At 47.5% G+C, this 15756-nt stretch overlaps 1 long non-coding RNA gene across 1 annotated transcript; it reads right to left on the minus strand.

The window, feature by feature from the left end:
- Window positions 1-1277: 1277 nt before the first annotated feature.
- Window positions 1278-2027, minus strand: LOC136539019 (uncharacterized). The gene is made up of 3 exons (XR_010779522.1): window positions 1936-2027; window positions 1655-1847; window positions 1278-1565 (listed from the first exon to the last, which is right to left on the minus strand). It is a non-coding gene; the product is annotated as an uncharacterized lncRNA (long non-coding RNA).
- Between the last annotated feature and the right edge of the window lie 13729 nt (window positions 2028-15756).

A 15756-nucleotide genomic window follows, 5' to 3' on the forward strand; every position in this document is an offset into this window, starting at 1 on the left:
TCCAATGTGCAAATCCATGACAACATCTAAGAAGTCTTCATCCAACACAAGTCCTAGATCAAGAAAAGTCAATGAAACATGAAGGGGCACCACCTACTGCCACTGATCCCAATGGGAGCCTGAAGGGGCACCTCCGTGCGGTGGTGGACCTGTCCAGCCGGGGTGTGTGTGCTAAGGCGAAGGAGTCGGGTTCGAACCCGACGACTGTTGCACAAAGGAGAATTGAATTCATTAGTATCTACACAAGCTAAAGGACTTGATCAACCATATATATATACTCACCGGAGTGCCTAGAGCCAGAGGAGTAGGAGGCACAACTGGAGCGAGCAGCGACTGGGGCACCACCACACCTGAGAGAGTGGTGCCGAGGCTCGACATGAATGAGAACATGTCATGCATCCTCTGCGCCTCGGCCGCCCTCTGGGCCCTCAGGACCTCCCACTCGGCCCTCTCGGCCTCCCTCTGGGCCCTCTCCCTCTCCCTCTCGACCCTCTCGGCCTCCCTCTCGGCCTCCATCCTCTCCACAGTGGCCTGCAATATTCAATCACCAACGTTTAAACAATGCAAATGCAAGGTACATGTGTAAAAGTAATGAACGGCGAATGAAATAGAACTAACCTGGAGTGCCGCCATCTGCTGCAGTGTGCTCGCCTGCCAAGGTCGAATGGGGACGGAGGAGCTCGTGCTCTGTGCTCAGATCTGGACGAGGTTGGGCACAGAGGTCGAGTCGACCATGTTGGAGGCCATCCAGTACCGGCCGTGCTGCTTCCCTCCTCTGAGCCTCATCACGAGGTCGGTATCAAGGGGCTAGGTGGCGGGGTCAAAGTCCTCCCCATGCCGCTCGCGGGCCGCCGAGGCATAGTCGGTGAGCTTGCGGTGGACGCTCGTGTTGCTGTATGCCTCGGGCCCGTCCTCCGGGTTGTAGACGGTGTCCGGGGCTGTCGCCTTGCCCTTGTGTGCCATGGCGTACGCCATGAACTCGTTGCATTCCTGGCCATCATGCGACTGGGACTGCGAGGAAAACACAAAGACGATTAGAAGTAATGAGAATTGAGCGTTAGAACAAATAAATAAATAAGTGCGTAGCGTGTACCTAGGCCTGGGCGTACGAACTGAGGGGCCGGTTGCCTTGGTGGTGCGCCGGCCCACCCATCTGCAGCGGCACTCTCGACGGAGGGCGTGCCTCTCCCTCCACTCATCGGAGACCCACTTGTCCACGATGGCCGCCCAACAGTCTCTGTGCCTGGCGCACCAAGAAGGACACATCTGCATGCCATCAAGTATTGTATTAGAAATGTTAGAATATAAAATGAAGGCTACCTATTCTTCATGGAATGAGTCGGTAACAATGTTTTATAACTTACTGCGAGGTACTGCTCCCTGGTGAGTGTCATGGTCCTGGCCTCGCTCTTCCCCGGGTACCGACCAAGGACGTCGCACGAGTGGTTGATGTGGCACTACAGCCTCGCCTCGTAGTACAGGTCCATGACTCGGCCCCTGCATGCCCTGTCCTGCACCTTCGTCACCCAGGCGGGGTCATGCCCCTCCTCCAACGTGAAGAAGTCCTGCATACAGGCATCATGTGTCCTTTCATTATTTCAAGAACGTCTAATGATTCCATAGTATTGAGCAATGTAGTGTGATGTAGACTCACCCAGAACTCATGCCTGATCCGCTCCTGTACGGTGCCGTACACGACGTCCACGGCGGAGTTGAAGTGGTCCCACATCTAGGGAGGCGACTCAACCTGGGCGTGGGTGACCAAACCAGGGTAGTGTAGGCGGATCAGGCCGCCGAGGATCCCATTGCACTGCCGATGATCGCCCCCGGACACAAGTTCCCAGTTCCTACAGGAGTCAGTAAGAAGAATTGTTAGTCCGCAGTTTGGTTTTCAGCATATGAACAAGAAGAGATGCAAAATGAACGGATACTTACTTGTCGCCCTTGGGACGAATCACCGGCCTCCTCTGAAACGGGATCGGCCGCGTCGGGAGCTGCGAGGACCCGCGCAAGTACGGTGCCGATGAGGTGCTCGAAGTGGAACCCCCCACCACCCCCCCAGAGGAAGTGTCACCCCCCGCCACCCCCCAGAGGAAGTGTCACACCCTCCTGTCTGGGGGGCCAGCTGCTGGTCCTCGTCGTCAGTGGTCGTCGTCCGGTCCTCCTCGGGCAGGGGGACGGCAGACGACTGCACCGCCCTCCTCGGACGGCCACGGGGGCGGCGGGCCGGACGGCTCCTCGCCTCCGCCTCCGCCTCCGCCTCCGCCTCCGCCTCCTGAGTCGTCCTCGCGTAGAGCGAGTTGCAGGTCTGGGTCCGCCTTCCGCCCGGCATTTTATCGAGTGCCTGCAAATACAAAGAGTAAACCAGTTAGCACAATATAGACAAATATAGAGACACAAAATGAACGAAACATAACTAGAAAATAATAATAATATAGTATTACATGAATTAGAAATAATCTTCAGGATCGGCAGCGGCCGGATCATAAGTGTCGTCATCACTAACAATATTGTCTAACATTTCCGCCTCATCTCCATCGTTGTCATCAATGGCAACGCCAAACCGTAATCGCTCAAGCAGTGCTAAGTCTTTGGCATTTTGCACCTCTTCTCCATCGTCCTCATCTCCATCGTCCTCATCAATGTCAATGTCTACTTCCATGCCCATCAGCAAAAACATGTCTATGTGAAACATGCCATCTAGCACCTTGGGTTGATAGAACTCCCCTGTATATGTGTTTGGGTCAAAGTTGTAATCCTCATCGTTTGGGACAGGCACTTTGCCATGCGGTGATACCAACTGCGCAAGGTACCAACCCTCAAGAGTGGGATCTTTTTGGCACGCCCATGGAAGATAATAAACTTGTGTGGCCTGTTGAGCCACAATATAGACATCGTCTCCTTGATAGAGGGAATCTTGTCGAATTTCAACTTGTCCAATCTCAGGGGCTCTTCTCGTGACATTGGGATCGAACCAATGGCATTTGAATACGACTGGCTTATGACCTCCGCGAAGCTCAAAGTTGAGCTCGTATATTTCTTCGACTATGCTGTAGTAGTCGCGGTCATCGGTGCCGGGCGTATGAACTCCAGTATTTGTGGTTTTTCGATTGGGCCGACTGAGCTCGTGGCTTCTTATGTGGAAGCGATAGCCATTCACATCATATACGGTGAATGACTTGACCCTATAGGGGAAGCCTTTGACAACCTGTTTCAACTCTTCATCCATTTCCGCATCCGTGCGTGCCTGTAAGGTGAGGGCGGATAGATCATTACTCGCTCGTAGGAGCAAAGTGGGATGTCACAGATGGAACGATGTAAATTGGATGGTACCTTCTTTTCGAACCATGAAATGAAATCGGGCACACCACCTTTGAGAAGACTATCTTGTTCTTGAGGGGAAGGATCCCTATTTCCTGTCCAGTATGTATTCAGAAATTCCCTGAAAAAGCAAGAGACAAGGGGGTTGGATAGATAGACGATAGTGACGGCGTATGTAACAAGCTCATTGAGAACTTACTGCACATAAGGGTTCACTTCGTCAAGGTTCAACAACACATACAACATGATAGTGCGCCACTCATCATTCCGCAAGGTCTTGGTGCTCGAAGCGCTTGCCCTGCCAAGTTGACCTTTGAAAAGGCTGAGATTTGATGACCTCTCGTCGGTGTTGTAACGAGGGATTGGATTGTGCACGCTAGGAAGGCTATCCTTATAGTATGATGTTGTGAAGTTTGACACCTCCTCAAGAATGAATGCCTCTGCCATGGATGCCTCAATTCTGGCTTTATTTCTACACTTTTTCCGAAGAACCTTTAGACATCTCTCGATTGGATAGCACCAACGGGCTTGCACGGGCCCCCCCCATTCGTGCCTCATGAGGCAGGTGCAAAATCAGATGCTGCATTGAGAGGAAGAAGCTGGGTGGGAAGATCTTCTCCATCTTACAGAGCAACACAGGTGACCATATCCATCAAAACGACCTTTCTCTTTATCAACTTTGAGAGCCTCTATCTTAGCGCGGATCTCGGCAGCGGTCATCATCTGAGGTGCAGGATCGGTGACTTCAACACCTTTCGTGAAGTTCTTGATGTCTTGTCTGAATGGATGGTCAAGGGGGAGGAACTGACGATGTTGGTCGAACGAAGAAAACTTGCCACCACTCTTCAGCCAAGTGAACCTCACACCTGCCTTGCATATTGGGCATGGGAACTTCCCATGAACACACCACCCGCAGAATAGGCCATACGCCAGGAAGTCATGCAGGGAGTAGTGGTACCACACATGCATTGTGAAGTTTCTCTTTGTAGCTCGGTCGTATGTCAGTACCCCCTTTTCCCAAGCATCGATCAAATCATCGAACACAGGCTCCATGAACACACCCATATTGTTCCCCGGATGTCTAGGAATTATCAGCGACAAAAATACGTTCTTGGGTTGAAAGATGACACCGGGGGGGGGGGGGAGATTCAGGGGTATCACGAACACGGGCCAACAAGTGTATGGGGCCGCGGACAATCCATACGGGTTGAACCCATCTGTTGCCAACGCTACACGTACATTGCGAGCCTCCTCAGCTTTAACATGATGTATGCCATCGAAATGGGTCCAGGCGTCGCCATCCGATGGGTGTACCATCTTGTCCGGATTGTACCTTTTGCCATTTTTGTGCCATGTCATCTGTTTCACGGACTCCTCTATCATGTACAGCCATTGGATCCTCGGTATGAAAGGAAGGTATCGTAGGACCTTCGTAGGGATACTCAGCTGTTCCTTCTTGCCATCACTAGTGTCGACCTCTAGGTACCTAGAGGATTTGCACTTTGGACAGTGCGTTGCTCCCTCGTGATCTTTCCTAAAAAGGACGCATCCATTCGGACAAGCATGGATCTGCTCATATGGCATCTTAAGTGCACGAAGAAGTTTCTGTGACTCATACAAGTTCTTCGGTAGGATGTGATCCTCCGGAAGCAGGGATCCAAAAACTGCCAACATACCATCGAAGTTGTCCTGACTCATGCTAAACTACGACTTCAACCCCATGATGCATCCAATTGCATCCAGCTACGATACCATTGTCTTTTCGTGCAAGGGCTTCTGCGCTGAAGACAGCATATCATAGAACGTCTTTGCGCTTTCCTCTGGCTTCTCCTCCAATCCTTCACCAAACCGTGCCTGCTGAATGTCATCCATCCAGTCTGCTACCCTACCATCTCCATCATAATCCTTGAGACGCTGTCTCACCACCTCCTCTCTAATATGATCGGCTTCACCATGGTGGATCCAGCGGGTATAGTTTGCCGTGAATCCATACTTGATAAGATCTTCCCCCACGAGCCTCTTAATTTTTCTTTTCTTGTTCCCACATCTGCTGCATGGACACGGCATCCGAGCTGACCCTTTAGCAGCCACACCAAATGCATGCTCCAGGAAAGCATTGGTCTTGGTCATCCATTCTGGGGTCATACTTGCGTGGCCCGTGTACATCCACTCACGGTTATCCATCCTCTGGCACATGCATATGTAAGCGAGTAATAAAAACTGCAGGTAAATCCACAAGGCGTTCCTACTATACATCTAATAGGTGAAGGATAGGTCCTAATCCCACCCGAGGATGCGTAGATGAGGTTGGCTTCCATGGTCCGCTCCTATCCAAGATAGAATTTCAGCAGCACCTACCCGCTGTTCTCCCGATGCACGTCCTGGCAGGGAGATTGTGTATCAGGAGAACAACGAGGAGGTGGTGCCGAAACTCTGTCTCGGACAGGAGCGGGCCACGGAAACCAACCCATCTACGCATCCGCGGGCTGTCCAAAAAACGTGGACAATCCGAAACAGGTATGGAATTTGGTATGCAAAGATCTGCATACCAACGACCATATCTCTTTCGGACGGGAGACGCCTAACTGGGGTTACACAAGATGCAAGTATGCAAGATGGGTTATACCTAGGGTGTCGGTGAGGTCAGGCTAGTGGGGCGGTGGCGAGTCGCTGCAGTGGCGAGGCGATGCGGTGCAGGCAGAACCGCAACGCCAACGAAGACGATCGGGGTCACCGAGTGCCTCCCAACAGTCCTCGTCCTGCAAAGAAAAGGCAAATGGTAAGACTCCATTGAAAATTTCGGCAGCACCTCCCCTGCACGGAGAGGTTCCCAAAACCTGCAGAAAACATTGGCACGAAGGCCAACAACCACATGTATACCAAACATAGGCACGAAGGCCATCAACCACATACATACAACAATAACTACTACTAACACTAAAACTATGAACAACAACTACAACTACTACTGTCACTACGACTTACTAACTAATACTAACACTACTAATTAACTACTACTACTAACACTACTACTTACTAACTAATACTAACATTAGGGCATACCTTGCCAGCGAGAATGCGAAGACCGAGGGCCGGCGACGACAACGGGGACGACCGCTACGGCGTGAGGGTCGACGAACCGAGGCGGCACCTTTCTTCTCCTCTTCTCCTCTTCTCCCCTTCTCCTTCTCTCCTCCCTTCTCTTTCTTCTTCTTCCTCCTCCCCTTCTTCTCCTTCCTGCTTTCCTTCCTCCTCTTCCTCCTACCTCCTCCTCCTTCCTACAGCGGGCGCACGGGCGCGGGGCCGGAGGCGCGCGGGCGCGGCGGGCGCAGGGCTAAGGCGCGTGGGCGCGTGGGGAGCCGGTGGCTGCGGCGCGGCAGCTCCGGCGGCGGCGGCGCAGCGGCTACGGCGCGGCGGCGGGGCGGCTACGGCGCGCGTGTGTGTGCGTGTTTGGTGTGTGCGTGGTGTGTGTTGTGTCCGGTTTTTTTTTTATATTTCAAACCTCTTTGCCGAGTGCCAGATCCGGGGCACTCGGCAAAGAAAGTATTTTGCCGAGTGCCCCCGATCTGGCACTCGGCGAAATAAAAAATTAAAAAAAAATCCTGTCCTGGCTTTGCCGAGTGCCTAGGGCTAGCACTCGGCAAAATATTTACTTTGTCGAGTGCCAAACCTTGGCACTCGACAAAATAAATTTTTTTTTTGTTTTTTGCCACCAACTTTTTTTCTTAGATTTGTATTTGTACCATGAACAACATGTTCAAATTTGGCATAATTTCATTGCTGTTTGCTATATTTCTTCACTTTATTTCGTTTTCTTGCAATTTTCTGGAAAATGTAGGTTTGAACTGCAGGTGCATCGAATAATAGTTTTGATCCATTCCAAAAATGTTATTCTTGTTTGTTAGTGTCACTTTATGCTAAATCTAGGAACTGTCTCCAAATTTTGATCAACGTGCTCACGGGGCAACGTCGCGAACTTGCGTGCGAGTGGTTATTTAATTCTATAAAATTCAAACGAATCCTGAAAATCATGAAACTTGGCGAGATGTCGTGATATCACATGCATATGCGGTGGTAAAAATTTGAAAACGTTTGGAGGACGTCATCACGTATGGTGTTCACAAACCAGGACATCATCACATGTGATATGGTTTGTGAACACCATACGTGATGACGTCCTCCAAACATTTTCAAATTTTTACCACCGCATATGCATGTGATATCACGACATCTCGCCAAGTTTCATGATTTTCAGGATTCGTTTGAATTTTATAGAATTAAATAACCACTCGCACGCAAGTTCGCGACGTTGCCCCGTGAGCACGTTGATCAAAATTTGGAGACAGTTCCTAGATTTAGCATAAAGTGACACTAACAAACAAGAATAACATTTTTGGAATGGATCAAAACTATTATTCGATGCACCTGCAGTTCAAACCTACATTTTCCGGAAAATTGCAAGAAAACGAAATAAAGAGAAGAAATATAGCAAACAGCAATGAAATTGTGCCAAATTTGAACATGTTGTTCATGGTACAAATACAAATCTAAGAAAAAAAGTTGGTGGCAAAAAACAAAAAGAAAATTTATTTTGCCGAGTGCCAAGGTTTGGCACTCGGCAAAGTGAATATTTTGCCGAGTGCTAGCCCTAGGCACTCGGCAAAGCCAATATTTTGCCGAGTGCCAAACAGAAGGCACTCGGCAAAGAGGCCGGCGTTGGGTACCGTTATCCCCGGACGCCTCTTTGCCGAGTGCCCAACTTTGCCGAGTGTCTGGCACTAGGCAAAGTTTGGCTTTGCCGAGTGCCTTATTTTGCCGAGTGCCAGACACTCGGCAAAGCCCTATGTGCCGAGTGCCAAGTTTCGCCGAGTGCGGCACTCGGCAAAGGTGGCCTTTGCCGAGTGCCCGATATTTGGCACTCGGCAAAGATTTGAGCACTGGGCAAAGTCCCGGTTTCCTGTAGTGTATGAGGATTAATTAAAGTAGCCAATCGCATCATGCGCATCATGTGCTCGGCGCCCGTACTAGCTCCTCCACAATTGGGCGCGACGGCCGTCCAGTACGCCGCGGCCTCGACCTTGTCGATCGCGCACCCTGGTCTCCAGCTCCTTGTTGCCGAGCACGGAGTGGACGGAGAAGCTATCTGGTCGGGGTTGGCGGCGAGGACGACGTCGAGGCGGGCGAGCGTCAGAGCATGAGCCCGTAGTGGATCGGGGCTAGGATCGTCGGCGGAGCCCGGCGCCGGCACGGTGAGGGAGAAGGCGTAGTGGCAGGGGTCGAGCTTGACGCCGGCCACTGGACCGGATCGAGCAGCGCGATGGCGGCGAGGGAGGTGTCGCCGGAGCGGATGCGGAGGAGGGACTAGGGAGAGGTCGCCGGCCTGCCGGCGGCCAGCGGGTGGCTGCGGCTGCGGTCGATGAGGTGGAGCCGCGCGCCGGGGACCCGGATGAGGAGCACGTCCTCCGACAGCGGCGGCGCGTTACCGTGCTCCGAGGCCGAGGCCAAGGCCGTGGCCGTCGGCGACGAGGCAGGCCCTATGTCCCTATCTCGACGGGCCTTCCTTCTATATATTCCATTGGGGACTTATGAGAATTACACGCGACGTGAATAATGAACCAAATAATCAACCAAAGGGCCTAATAAGAGTGTTATATGTTCTGTCAGTGGTTGTTGATCTATATATAGGAGTATTTGGCAACGCAATCATTCCTGGTCTTTCTTTTTTCGGTCTGAACAGTACATGTCATGAGTTAGTCAGGAATCTTTCTTGTGCTAGATGGAAGACGATGAAGCCGCCATGGACTTGGACCTGCTACTGACAGGGCCTAAGAACGAGCAAAATCTGGATGAATGCTTGGGAGGTATTATATATTATTTGACTGATGTTTTATCCCTTTATTATTCTATTTGAATTAAGCTATCAGCAAGTAATTTTTTGAGTTTATGTCTTCCAGTTCCAGTCGCAGGTGTATTCGACTGCTATAGTCCGCAGGTATGGTTGTTGTTATGATATGCCACAAATTTAAGTATTATATAAATGCTTCTCTTCTTTCAAACAACTAGTGGACTTTGGGTCCTAGTAAACGTTGGTGCTGTGTACTGGTGGCAATTATTTGATGTGGGAAAGCTATGCCTAATGGTGCTTATCATTTTTCTTCTTTTATTGTACGTAGTTGGAAGATCTGTTTGATTTGCTGAATGTGAATGACGGTGAAGCAGCAGTCATATATGAGCTTGAAATCGAAGATTACATTGACCCAAGCATGCTAGGTATATATATTTCACTTCTACACAGACTTTGTTTCCTTTTTATTTTCTTACAACATTTACTTGATACGTGAATATATACTACCAAAGCATCATGTGGTAGTGGTACTTATATTATAGTATATTTCTTGGACACGTGTCATTAGGAGATTTGCAAAGAGATTTACATTTACTCTGCAGCATATTAAAATTAGCTCATCATGTATACCATGATATATATGGTTCAGGTTGCTTCCTACCAAGTGGCAGTTCGGGACATGGCAGAAGAGGACCTCGCAGGAGAAGCGGTTCTGAAAGGGTAAGCATATATATACACTAAAAAAACAATTTCAGAACATATATTTTTATTAACAGAGATAGTGAAAAAAGTGTAATTGTCTTCTTAAATGCATAGTGATTTTGAGACACGGAGTCAAACAATCACAAAACAACCATATTTATTGATGGATTTTTAAAGACGGGACATATGCAGACCTCTTATACATAGCTAATCAATTAACAGTGTCAAGCGTTATGTTGTCAGCCTCTATACATAGTTGTCAAAAAATTCTTAACTTTTGCATATGTAGTTGGATAAATATGAACTTTATATCAAAATTATAAAGCTCAACAAAGTCTACACAACTTTGTAGTTTACAAGTTTTTTTATTTAAAACTTATTTAGAGTGTCAAAATTTAGTTTTAATTTCTCAGATTTTGACATTCAAAATTTTGGATTTTCGAACAACCATTGGTGTCGAAATGGTCTAGACTAAAGTTGTAGTTCTCAATGCAATATACAAATTTGTAGTTGATATTTTTTATTTTAAATCATTTAAAGTCCCAAATATAACACACGTTAATGGATGCGTTCTCGAAATTTTTTTCTCAAATATGTGTTTTAAATTTTTAGATTTTAGAATTTCCAAACATGCTTGGATATTGACACGGTCAATACCAAAGTTCTAGCGGTCGAGGTGATGTAAAACTTTCTAGTTGAAAAGTTTTTTTTGAAGTCTAGAGTTTAAAATGTTTGTTTTAAGTTTTTAGAATTTTGATATTCAAACTTTCAGCAGATGGAGGCATGTGTAATTGTAGTGCTCAACAAGATCTAATCTAAAATTTTGTAGTTGAAACCTTTTCTTTTGAGATCATTTAGTGGCTAAACTATTCAATACAATATTTACTAAGTGTTAATACAAAAGGATAGCATCATACACTACTACACAAAATGATTTATAGCAACGGCGCATTTTTTGTAGGGACGGCTCAATCACCAGCCACCCCTACAGTGGACGTGCCCGGGACTCACAGGACAAGCCGCCCCTACAAATCGAACATTAGGGGCTAGTGTTGTGGTACTGATGGGTTTGAATCCTACAAAATACTTTGTGTAACAGCGTGACATAATATTTTGTGTAGTTGTCAAAGTGTATGTATTCATTTCTTTGGCGCCAGCCTTTATTGTATTTAAAAGGAATAAGGTGGGTTGGAGAGAGGGAGATCAAACGATGGTGCACAAAGGCTAGGCATGACTAGGGGCAAGGTGTCATATAGGATGGGATATATATGTTGACTCAAAAGTGAAACTTTGGCAACTAATAGAAAGCACTAGTAACTAGAAAGTAGTGTTCTCCATTTAACACAACAGAGATGGCAATCTAGATTCATCCCTCAATCAACACATCTGCATCTCCTTCGCGTTCTCGGCCCTCCTCATCGACCATTGCCCCGCCAACCACAACCTCCAACACCAGTGACACATCGGCACACTGCTCACATACACTTCTACCAACATTTCCCAATCCCCACCCTCCTTTCTCTAACTACTTCAGCCAGATTACCCTACCCGAACATGGGCCACCGCCTGCCACCACCACCATGTCTAGCAACGTTGCATGTGCCCCTCATCGCCAACCACCAAACTGGCCTTCCTCTAGCTTCTATAGTCCGCTGGTGAGGAACCCGTCCAAATCCACAAGCCCCAATGGTTTTCGATGGTTAGCCGTTGGGACAGCTCGAAATCTCGATGGGATACATTGAGTAGTATAATCTTCCTCTTATATATGATCCTCGTCAACCACCGCCAACTACACATTATTGACCCTATCGCTTCGAGTCTAATTGCACCTTCAACACTCTTGCCACACATAGCCTACTGCAAGATTAATCTCCCATGGCTCATGACACCTTTGTTTCCATGCCGTGTGAAAGCTCTAGTTTGGTTTTGGTTAATTGATGAAACCCTAAGTGCTAACCTAGTTTATCAAAGTGATTATGAGATAGGTAGCACTACTCCAAGTAATGAAGCAATGACGAAGATCATGACAATGGTGATAGCATGGTGATGATCAAATGCTTGAACTTGGAAAAGAAGAAAGAGAAAAACAAAAGGCTCAAGGCAAAGGTATAAAATGTAGGAGCCATTTTGTTTTAGTGATCAAGACACTTAGTGAGTGTGATCACATTTAGGATAGATAGCCATACTATTAAGAGGAGTGAAACTCGTATCGGAATGCGGTTATCAAAGTGCCACTAGATGCTCTAACTCATTGCATATGCATTTAGGATCTAGTGGAGTGCTAACACCCTTGAAAATATTTGTGAAAATATGCTAACATATGTGCGCAAGGTGTTTGCAGGGTTGAGATGGGTTTGGGTCCCGCTCTCCCTCCCGCCGAGCTTGCGAGGCGGGATTCGGCGCTTTTGGAAAAATGAAATGTCTATTTTCTATTGCGCCGGATGCAAAATTCTTGGTGGTTGGCACACTTGAGAAAGGGTGAAGAAGTTAGAGTTGAAATGGAGTTGGTCGAAATGATGCTGGTGTCGGTCTACTGACCGGACGCTGGGTCACTCAGCGACCGGACGCTGAAGGGCTGCGTCCGGTCGAGCTGTCAGACGGCACAGTCGCTGGGGTTGAGCACCGGACGCTGGTCTGCGTCCGGTCAAGGAGGACCGGACGCGTCCGGTCGAAAAAACATGCCTCGGGGAGCTTACTGGAAACGACCGGACGCTAGGGTTTCAGCGTCCGGTCAGTTTTGACCGGAGCGTCCGGTCAGCTTTGTAGCCGTTGGAATCTGACGAACAGCGTTTGAAGCTGGTGACGCGCGGCGTCCATCGGGCGACCGGACGCTGAGGGCCAGCGTCCGGTCAGTATGACCGGAGCGTCCGGTCAGAGCGCGTATTGCCCAGTGAAGGGGTATAACGGCTCTATTTGATGGGGGCTCTATTTATAGCCCCATGGCCGGCTCAAGGGACAACTCTTGCACATTTTCATTGACATAGCAACCTTGTGAGCTTAGCTAAAGTCCTCCCACTCATCTCCATCATTGATCCATCATCATTGTGAGATTGGGAGAGAATCCAAGTGCATTGCTTGAGTGATTGCATCTAGAGGCACTTGGTATTCGTGTTGCGCTGCGGATTTCGCTTGTTTCTCTTGGTGGTTGCCACCACCTAGACGGTTGGAGCAGCGGTGGAGGATCGGCACGAGTTGGTGATTGTTCGTGGCCATCTCCGGTGATTGTAAGGGGAGTTGTACCTTCCCCGGCGGAGTGCCGAAAGGTAACTCTAGTAAATTGCTCGTGTCATTGAGTTACCTCACTTGTGGGTCGGTTCTTGCGGTGTCCAATCGTGTGGACGAGGTTTGTGAAACACCTCTTAGCCGCCGAACCACCAAGTGTTGGTCGACACAACGGGGACGTAGCGTGTTGGCAAGCACGTGAACCTCGGGAGAAAATCGATTGTCTCTCTTCTTTGACATTCTCCCGGTGATTGGCTATATATTCATCTTGTGATTGGTTCATCCCCTACACGTCGGTATAATCACTCTACTCACTCATTTACATTCTTGCAAACTAGTTGATACAAGCTCTTTAGTGTAATTAGAATTGAGAGCTTGCTTTATTATTTACATTCATCTAGTAGAGCTCTTTAGAGTAGCAAGGTTGAGAGCTCTTAGTGAGTATTTACATAGCAAGTTTGTGTGCCTAAGTATTCATTGCAACTAGAATTGTTGGATAGGTGGCTTGCAACCCTTGTAGAGCTAGAGCAAGTTTGCATTACGCTATTTGTCACACTAATCAAATTGCTCTAGTTGATTTGTAGATTTTTAAATAGGCTATTCACCCCCCCTCTAGCCATATTAGGACCTTTCACCATGCCACACGCACACCCCACCCACGCCGCTCCCCAAAACTTTTGAATCACTATGGTGTGGAGCCCTATCCCCAAACCCTTCCCACTGCCCACTGACACCTCTATAGTCGATGGCACAGTTGCCACCAATCATGTAAGACCACAATGGACTTCACCCTACTTCTATGGTCTTGGGCGGGGGGGGGGGGGGAGAAATCCATCCGGAATCCATCCCACAAGCACTAGCGGCGTTGGAATGCCAACCACCATTGCAAGCTTGGCGTTTTGTGTGTAGGGAAGGATAAATAAAGGTTGTTTGATTAGCAAGGTGGTCTCACAATTAGCCAAAATAGATAGCCCTTTATCTGTACCTTTTAGGTTGTAGTATATAGTCCAAGTTAGAATCTTTAGCCACACTGTTTAGGGGCAGACCCAACAGCAAATTATAGAGGGGCTTGGTCCTTGCTTTTCCTCCTACCTGCTCCACTCACTCTTCTTCTCCCACACTTCTTTCTTCCCTGTGTTCCCCTTAGTTTTGTTTCAATGGAGCTGCAGTCAGCCTCTCCTCCCCCTTCTTATTTCAGAACCAACAACAATTGAACATAATGTATAAAAATATTTACAATCACATCGAAATTAAATTATACAATTAATTTGTTTCTTTCAGTCAGGGTTGTTCGCCCATAATTTTGGATCGCAGGAGCCTTCCACAAGTGGAGGGAGAAAGCACAGAGGAAGGAAAAACAATGATCATTGGACGGAGGATGAAGTGAGACAACTTGTGAAGGGTGTATCCTTTTATGGTGTTGGAAAATGGAGCTATGTGAAGAGAAAATATTTCCAGGCATCAATTCGAACAAAAGATCATTTGAAGGTATAGTAGATTACTATTATTGATACATTGCACTATGTAGCAAATGCATACCATCATTATTATATATTGTTATATATCAAACCTTTCTGTCACTTATGTTGTCAAATTTTTATGCTTAGGATAAGTGGAAGAACTTGGTCAAAGCTTTCAACAAGGTTCTATTCTCTCACACATCAATAGATTGTATATTTTTTGTCAATAGCATCACTTACATTAGTTGTATTTCTTTAACTCTATAGGAAAATGGAAGAATGTTGTTGCATCTAGAACAATAATTGATTGAACATATTAAGGAGATAGATGGAAAACACCCTTATCCAAAGCGCAAAGCAACAGTGAAGACTAGAACTAAGGAGGTAGCATGCACAAACCGAAGAACAATAAAGAGGACAAAACCATCGGTACCCAATCTGATCACTGGAATGCCATATTTCCTGTGCATGGGTTCACTAGTCTTACCCAACATTGGAGGGTAGTCATCCATCATATAATGGAAGTTCAACGGTGTTCACAATGACAGTGCCATTGAGTAATATGTATGAACAACAGTTTGCTTGAATTACAGTTAACTCTGTATTGTGGTATATATTAATACTATGCTATCACTAGTATGTAGAGAATAGACTTTTGGTTTTTGGCTTTAGTCTCGGCCAGAATTTGGCCTGGGAGTAATAGGAGATTTAGTCCCAGTTGGAACCATCAACCGAGACTAGAATTATCTGCCCAACGGATAGTGCAGCAGGCTTTTGCAGCAGGGACCTTTAGTCCCGGTTTGTGGTTTAAACCGGGATTAAAGGTTGCCTTTCAATCCCGGTTGGCTCCAACCAAGACTATAGGTTGATCCTTTAGTCCCGGTAGGCTCCACCAACCGGGACCAAAGATCCCGCTGGCCTTTTATCTCGGGTTTTGGCTCCAACCGAAACTATATGTTGATCCTTTAGTCCCGGTAGGCTCCACCAACCGGGACTAAAGGTCCCCACCTATATATACCCGCTTCCACTGTCCCCCAGCTCGAGGCACGCCGGTCAAATCTTGGTCTTTGCTTATTGTTCATCCGTGTTCTTGCTTGGGGGAGCAAGTTCTTGCTCTCGGCCGTCGACTTCATCTTCAATCTTCTAAAGGTTATCAACTTTATCTTCTAATCTTTTATTGCTAATAATGTAGATCGTTTTATGCTT

This window comes from Miscanthus floridulus, chromosome 2 (genome assembly GCF_019320115.1).
Source record: "Miscanthus floridulus cultivar M001 chromosome 2, ASM1932011v1, whole genome shotgun sequence".
In the NCBI taxonomy this organism is placed as follows: domain Eukaryota; kingdom Viridiplantae; phylum Streptophyta; class Magnoliopsida; order Poales; family Poaceae; genus Miscanthus; species Miscanthus floridulus.